Source organism: Prosopis cineraria, unplaced genomic scaffold (assembly GCF_029017545.1).
Source record: "Prosopis cineraria cultivar Desert tree isolate PC_DT_omini unplaced genomic scaffold, ASM2901754v1 PC4, whole genome shotgun sequence".
Taxonomy (NCBI): Eukaryota; Viridiplantae; Streptophyta; class Magnoliopsida; order Fabales; family Fabaceae; genus Prosopis; species Prosopis cineraria.
Window position 1 is genome coordinate 39889197 of NW_026555335.1, and position 9389 is coordinate 39898585.

Genomic DNA, 9389 nt, shown 5'->3' on the forward strand with positions numbered 1-9389 from the left:
ACCTTTAACTTCAAGGCTAGTTATATCATATCTTAACGACTCAATGATGTCCTCCTCTACTGTTGGGAAGCAACTACTAAAAACAATATCATTCGAGGAAGCTAGTTTTGCAGCATATAATTATATATAGAACTCAATCCCTACTTTCTTTAAGATCTCACTATCATAAATCCATTCTCCATCCTTACCTTTTAGAGCTTTTATGCATTTCTGCTTCTTTCAACATTGTGTCACTGTGTGGAAGTATCTCATATTCTTATCCCCCTGAGCATACTAATTACACCTTGACCTTTACAACCATATAATCTCTTCTTACACTAAAATCATTTCTAACTTGATCCAGAGATCAGCATGTTCTTTTTTTAAACTCTCAGTGTTCGTACTCATACTAAGATTCAGATTAATGCCTTTCAATTTGGTCATTAACATTGCTTTCTGCTTGTTAATGTCCCCAAATACATATTTATTCTAACATAAGCTACAGGGAAATACTCAAACCACCTTGCGTTAACAAGTACTCAATCAATTCTGCTATGTGACCTATTATTTCTCCATGTATATTTAGGACCTTAAAGTCCTAAATCAATCACCCTAAATTCATCCACCCATTTCTTGAAATAACGACCAATATGAGATTGAGTAGTTAACAAGGAAATACAATCCTCCTTATGTAATGTGGTATTGAAGTCACCATTAATACACCATGTAAGGATTGTCATAAAGACTGGCGTTGAGCATAATTCGGGTGACCATAAGAAATTGTTAAATCCCATTCCTTCCTTGAACTAATATTAAAGCTTTCACGTAAAACCTATGCATGTTTCTCTTTAACCCAAAAATCCACATTCTCCCCCCAAAAACACCAAATTCCTCTACTGTAACCATTAGCTTCCACACAGTCAAACTAAGTCAATCCCACCCTCTGTGCTAAAGTTTGTTCTCTTTCACTCTCCTTCTTAGGTTTTAAAAGAGCCAAGAAATCAAACTTGTAATGCTCACATAACTCCGATAACAATCTTGGGACTTCCTTTCCTCTAACATCCCACATATTCCAAATAAGAATATTGGTTTTCTTCTGTTCACTATCTATAAGAAACTTTATTTTAGGAGAAGGAGAGTCAAACACACAACTCATGTTAGTCACACTTTTCCTGATCACCTATTACCACATCTCCCTGCACTGAGGACAGTGGGTTCAAATGTATGTGGAATGCCATAGATTGGCATGCACTCAGATCCATGGGGTCATCATCCTTCATCATATCAATTCTCTCGACTTCTATGCAACCTTACTCCTTTAACTTCTCAGATTCATGATCCATGTACACCTCCATCTCCCTTACTTGGTCCAAATCCGTATATGGCAAAACGGACTATGAGTGTATAATATCCTTTGCAGAAAAGTCTAATCTATCCTTAACCTTGCTCAAAATATCTATGCCCATTAAAACTCCTTCATTTGATATTGGTCTGTTCAGAACCTCTTTTAGTGGACCACTAGTATTCCTTTGTTTTGACCCATGTAATTGTTTCCTTCTAGCACCAGAATCTTACACTATGTTTTGACTCAATCTGCACGTATCAAAATTAGTAACCTCCCTCAATGGTAATCTCTTTGCCAATTTAGTCGAGATCTGATCCTCTAAATTAGCCACCTCATTCCCTAGAACTAAAAAGTGAGATTTTCACCCCTTAAAATGCGATCGTTCCTTAAAATCACGTTGAGCTTCATGCACCTAATTTTCTAACCAACTAATGAATTGGAATCTCCATCCTCTCTGAACCACCATCCATGAATCATACCGGACAGTAGAGTCTGTAGTCTCCTCTATGGCATAGTTAGAAATTTATTTATCACTTGTCGTATGGTTATCTTCTTCTACAGGTAGTGATGTTGAGAGCCCTTGTTCTTTGATGTGCTTCTGCCCATCATCTTGACTTTGCTTCTTCTCAAGGTATTGTTTAGCTTCATATCAATATTTGCCGCATGAGAAGCAAATGAGGTGAATTCCCTCATACTGAATCTTCTTCTCCTTTCTATTTATGAAGATCACTAGGCATAGAGCTGAGTTCAGGTCAAGCTCAACGTAGAGATGAGCAAACCACCCTTTCTTTCTCTTCATTGTTGTCATATCAACCTTAAGGACTCGCCCTATCTGGGATCCTAACACATATAGAATACACTTATCATAATTATCTAGAGGGAGCTTAGCAATACATACCCAAGCAGTGATCTTATACAATGCATTTGGTGCCTGAGCTATAAATGCCAATGAATTTACACGTTTTGTACATGCCATTCACATTGAGGAGCTAAATTATGCAAAATTAAATCACAAATTCATGTGGAGGGAGAAAGGTAGTAGATCTAAGAGTTGAAAATTGTATAAACAAATTTAAATGGAGTCAATTTGATCTCAGAAAATGTGTGAGAGAGTGTGAAGAACTACTTTGTGTGTGTAATCTTAGTACTTTGCTTGTAATTTCTCGGTCTTTGTGGTGTTAACAATGGGGAAATTACTTCCTATTTTAGCATTGCGAAGGGTTCTATTATTACTCATAAGGGGGTTTCATGTGAGTATATATGGCTTCTTTCTTTGAGGTTTGATAACTCGACGGTGAATCTAGTTTTGTTCTATTGGCCATAATCTTCTCTATTTATGGCCAAATCGATGAACCTCTACAATTTTCTTTCTCACTGCCACTATTACAACCTTTTCTGTAATCTTTTCTTTATCTGGTTCAAAGTCTTCCTTCCATGGTTGGATAGCCAGATAATGGTCGAACAATAACTAAAGGCCTCCTGTCAATGCCAACTCATAGTCATCCTTATTTTTGAGCTACACCACATAAAACCTAGCACCCACGTTGATCACCTCCACATCTCCCATTCTTCCCTACATCTAGTGTAACTTGCTCTCCATATATTCTGATCGAACCATACGATTAAGTAATTTGACAATGAGAGTATTACTCCACTTTATAGCCAGTCGCTTCTTCTCTTCTTCTGGGATGATAACGTTAGGACCACGCGACGTCATTTGCACTGATATTGTTATTTTCCACTTATCATTGCTCCACCAATCGTCCTCCTCTTCTACCTCATCCTTTCCATTTGTGCATGCTTATTTATTTGACTTCCTTAGTTTATCAGTATCCCTACCTAGACTCATTGTCAGGCATCCCCTCTCCATTGCCTCATTCTCCACTGAGAGCTCATCCTCAAGCATCCACAATTCCTCACGAGGAAATAGCACCTGATCGTTAGAGAATTCACTTCCCCTTGATCAAACTTTTTTCCTGCTTCGAGCAAGCACATCTCTCTCTTCCAGCAACTACGCCGGAGTCTCTCTCTCTCTCTCTCTCTACGACACTCATCGCTTCTCTCTCTTGCCCTCCTCAGTACATGATTTTTAAGAGTTGTACTTGGTGTATTGATTATATTCTTAATGTCACTTTAAATTGTAGTTAGTTGTAATTCAATGATTAAATTTATATATATTCATATTTTTTTGACTTTAGACTCAATAAGTTATGTAATTTAGTAATAAATATTATCTAGGTCTCACTTCCATATTTTGTTCATTTTATTAGGATGTCTCGGTCCCATAGTCCTAAATGAAAACAAGAAGCCATTTCAGATGAGTTGTCCTGATCTCATCCCATCCCTAAACACCTTTAAAATTGTGTACATATAAGCTTATTGATTGATAATCAAACCGCCAACAACAGAATGGATGGTTACGATGTGTTGGATAAGCAAGATTTTATAGCACTATACTCTGCTTGATGTTTAAAAAAAAGGGGCAGATATACTACCAAACGCTTGTTAAAGTGACAAGTGACTGTGCTAGTTAACTCAGTATCTTGAGTTTGAGTGATAAAAATGTGAAATGTGACTTTTGGTGATAAAATTTGCTGTCTGTATCTCAACTTAAACTACCTCACTTAAAATAGAGTAGCAAGGCCAAGAATACGTACCATACCAGGCCCAAAAAAAAGGAGGTGGGCATGGATTATCGTTTGTGCGGATCAGTCAATGCTTTGGTGATGGGGTACATGTTTTAGAGGACAAAATTCATGTAGCTCCAATATTCATCGAGTTTAAACTCTTATTTTTTAATGAAAAAACGTAGATATACTTTAAACTCATAAATTAAAGTGGATAAGGTTTTTTTTATTCAATTAGTTAATACAGCTGAATTTTAAATTTTAAATTAATTTAAGTGTTGATTATATGGTAGTTAGTTTTAAAATTAATGAGGACTTTTTTTTCACAGTTTCTCAAGTATTGAAAATGTTAGTTAAAGTTGGATAATGTTTGAAGCTTCTTAAATTATTACTACCTCCACCCACCATAATTTATAAAATATTTTTTTGGAGCAATTTGATGCTTCATAATATATAACGTTTTGCCAAAAAAACATTCATTATTCATTAATGAATCTTATTTCAAAATTACCCATCATTATTGTATTTCTTAAATATTTTTCTTTCCCTCTCTTATTAAAAGAAGGATATATTTGAATTTTTTTTCAAAATGAAATAAAAATTTTAAAATGTATTTAATTAATAAATTAAAGTATAATATATTGTATATTATATACAGTATAAATGACTGTTAACGACTCCAAAGCACACATGCTAAAACATTAGCAAGCCACCTTAGCTCCACCTTTCTCGCCTGTAGTGACACATGTATCTGCAAGCTAAATAATTTCTCAATAAAATATAATATTTGCATATGCAATCAATTAATTTCATGATTTGATTATTTAATTTATGTAAATAATAGTCATGATATTCATAGAAATTGAGATCATACAATGAATCCATTTATAAAAATAATTATATATTGTTAACATTTTGAAATAAATAAGCTGGTAGCATATATAATTTTTTTCAGGAAATTGGAATCGTGCAATGAATTCATTTATTAAAATCATGCAATTAATCCTTTGAATTTCTTTGTTTGACCAAAATTAATCCATTGAATTTTACTTTTGCGTAAAATTTAGAAATTAAAAGTAAATTATGTTTTAGTATACAAAATTACATCATAAGGAAATTAAAAAAACCATATAAAAATTAATTTCTTGTGTTATAAAAAAAACACAAAATCAGAAATTAAATTAGATGAAAATGAAGTCAAAAAATAAAAAACACAAAAAAAATATTTACAACACCCAAATCAACCAACATTAAACTAGAAAGTCAACATTACTGTACCAATGTCAACTAAGTTTTAAATGTGGATGTTTATTTTAAAAAAACTACCAAATCAATTAGAGTAATTTCTAAATTAATGAATCTTAAATAAGCAGTATACAAATATGCATTATTACAAATTTTTCATTAATTCATAAATATTTTGATTTATTTGATAGTTTTTTTAGAATAAGTATACGTGTTCAAAACACAAAACCACATTATACCAAAAACATGCAAGAAAAAAAAGCATATAAAAATAAATAAACCACTCATATCATAAAAAAAACACAAAATCAATAGTTAAATTTGATAAAAATGATTTTAAAAATAAAAAATATAAAAAATATATTTGCATGAAGCAAATAAATTGGCATTAAATTAAAGAATCAATATTATTATAATGATATCAACTATGTTTTGAATATAGATATTTATTCTTAATTAATTACCAAATCAATTATAAGAATTTCTAAATTAATGTGTCTTAAATAACAAGAAGTATGCAAAGATGAATTATTGCAAATTTCATTTTACCTCAGAAATAATTTGATTGATTTGGTAACTTTTTTAAGAATAAATATCCATATTCAAAACATAGTTGACCTTGGTGTAATAATGTTGATTCTCTAATTTAATTGATGAAATATTGAACTTTTTTTTTGAATTTTTTAAATTTTTTGAATTCATTTCCATCTTAATTAGTTGTTACCCACATTAGCCTCTATTTAAATTGATTACCCATTATTCCAGTCATGCTAGTCAAGACTTAAATCAATTGTGCTCTTATTTGACTTGTTCATGTGCATTCGTATCTTGCAACTTCTTGTTTATTTCTATTTCTCTATTTATATTTTGATTTAATTCATTATTTATGGAGAATTAACTATGTTGCGTGCTGCAAGTTATGGCTCCATAATTTGATGTTGTCCACACTATCAACTCACTCTAAAACTATTAGAGAATTAGAATGAGTTATTCGCATGTGGACAATGATGGGTTACAAGGTGAATTCAAGAAAGATAAATCAAAATCATCATCTTTTTATTCTATCTCTATCATCTCCAACTTCTAAAAAGATATATAGATTTTAGTTGTCTCTTACTATTATCATGTTGCATCTTTTTTATATATGTAAACAAGATTGGAGGATTAGAATTTGGGTAGTTTGTATGTTGATATGATGGGTTACAAGGTGGATTCGAGATAAATAAATCCAAATAATCATCTTCTTATTTGATTTTTCTCACTTCTACCTCTTGAAAAGGTATATAAATTTCAATTGTCTCTTATTATTTTCATGATGCATTTTGCTCCACATCTTGTAACTCTAGTTACATATTTTAGTTCATTTTAATGGATTGTTAAACTCACTATTGCTAATTAATAGTTCTCCTAGCCTTAACCTTTATGACTGTTTACGTTTGAATAATAGTCAATTAGTTAGACGTGGTTATTTTTCTAAATTGGTGTTCTACATCACCTTGAGATGTATTTTCAATATCGTTTCTAACATTCTATTGAACTTTAAAAAAAATGAAATTATGAAATTGCAAATTGATGGCTCACTTAGAAACTATTAGTAGATTAGAATTCGGATTAGAATTATTTGATGCAACTTCTTTTTTATTTCTATTTTTCTATTACTTATTGTTATTTTATTTGTTTTCTATTATATTTTGGAATTATTTAATGTCTCTATGTGACTATTTTAGGGTGAACATGTTCACACTATCATGAAGAGAACTTTCTTTTAAAAGTTTTTGTCTCAATTGAAGGAAGGCAAAGTGTATGCCATCTCTCAGTTTAGTGTTAGTCAGAACATCAAATCAAATAGGACTACATAAACTTGCAATTCCCTATTTCACTACCTTTGTGACATGTGGACAATTTTGCTCATTAATCTTTAATTTTGGCAATTTTAATTTATTTCTTCATGATATTATTCTCTATAGAACCACTTATTAAGGTTTTTTTGGGTGGTGTAATCTATTGCCTTATCTCTCCCTATCAAATCAAATTTGATTTTTCTTGCATTAAAAAAATAGTTAATGATGGAATGTTACTAATATCAATTTTAAACATCTACAAGCTGATCCTCGTCAAATCTTATTTTCCAATAATAAGTTTTTTTTTTGCAAAAGTTATGTATTTTTTTATATGTTATATATACATATTTGAAATGTTTTTTAAAATATGTAATTACTGTTTATTTTTTTAACAAAATAAGTATAAATAATATATACAAAAATACTTAGATTTAAAATTGATATTGTACTATATGCAATTATATCTATTCAAGTATTAAGTTGTTCATTTAAAAAAATTGATTGAATTGGTAGCTTTAAAAAAAAAGTAATAATTCACACAAAATATGCACATAACTTTGGGGGAAAACATATAAAAATATTTACTTTTTAATGACTCATGTTATGAAAAATATAAAATTACATTATAAAAAAACACGTAAAAAAAGCATGTATAAACAAATTAACTACTTGTGTTATAAAAAACACAAAATCAACTATTATATTAGATGGAAATAAATTCAAAAAATAAAAATGCAAAAAAAATATTTGCAATACCCAAATCAATCAGCATTGAATTAGAGAATCAATATTACTGTACCAATATCAAGTATGTTTTGAACGCAGAAATTTTATTCTTAAAAAAATATTAAATCAATAAGAGAAATTTTTAAATTAATGTATCTTAAATAAAAAGCATACAAAAATGCATTATTGCAAATTTCACGTTAACTTTGGTATAATAATAAGTATTTCTCTAGCAATGTTAGCACTCATGATTATGATTATTCCATATATCTATGAATTTCTTTACACTTTGTTATGTTCATTGATGTGGGTCATTGTAAAACTAATGGTAAATGCTTGATAGGTTCTCCTCTTTTGTATTTTTAGCTATTTTGTTTTCAATTACTTAGCCTCTATAAGTATAGTGTCTGAGCACACAATGTTTTGTTTTTAGATGTCATTAGAAAAATATATGGCTCAAGAGAAATTACTGAGTTGGATAAGGATGGAAAGTAGCAAATAAAAGAGAGTTGATATGGAGCTTGAGGTCCCAAGCATGTATATTCTTATACATTCACTTTACCATATCATGATTATAAATAACTCATTTTATGCAGTGACATTGTTTATAGCTTATGGGGTTGATTTTAATCTAACTAATTTTGATTGTAATATTTTATTTAAGTTCAAATCAATCTCTATTTGGGCTCTCATCCATTTCATTTACTTTATTTAGAGCATTAATCAATTTGAAAGATATTGATGAAGAATATTTTGGATAAGAAGAATATGGGCATGCTTGGAGATCAAATCAAGAATCAAATCTTTAAAATTTTATTTGAATTTATTTTGGATTATTTAGTGTAATTTTTAATTAGGGTCCACTTTTCATATATATATATATATATATGAATAGATGGGGGACGGAGAGAAAGCACGATCTGGGAAAAAAAAACAAAAGAAGGGAAACAGAGCAGCGATCGCCATTCGTCTTTCCTTCTTCCAATTTCTTGGGTGATGGCTTCTCAATTTTTCATTTCATGTTGTTTGATTTTTAATTCTATGGAGAGCTAATTTTTTTTTGGTGTGATCAATCACAAACCATGATCCTAAATTTTAATCAGAGTCTTTAATATTCAGGAAAGATTTTATTTTAGCTTTATTCCAATTTTCTCTTCTTCTCTCTACCTCTAAATTTTATGCTTTAATTACTATTACTGATTAGAGTAGCTTTATTGCATAATTTTTGAGTTATAAATTTTATCTGAGGTTTTAATTGCTATAATCGATTGATATAGCATTGTAAGAGTAATTTGGCTTGGCTTGGGTGATTATCCATGCTTTGTTTTTGGTGTGGCTATAAAACAATTGTTAGGTTGTGGGTTAAAGGAGATTTCAATTAATCTATAACTTAACTTCTTGTTTAATTCTTGAATGATAATTTGAGAAATATTATAATGAAACCAGAATAATAAAGTTGAATAAAATTAATTTATTTTGTAGACGAGGAAGGTTAAATTTAGGTGATTGGGTTGTGATTGATTGCGCTGCTTGTTGTCGGTAATTTTCTTAATTGAATTTCCTCTATTTATTTATTTATAATTTAGTTTTTAATTTCATCATAAAAAACCCCCCCATTATTTACCT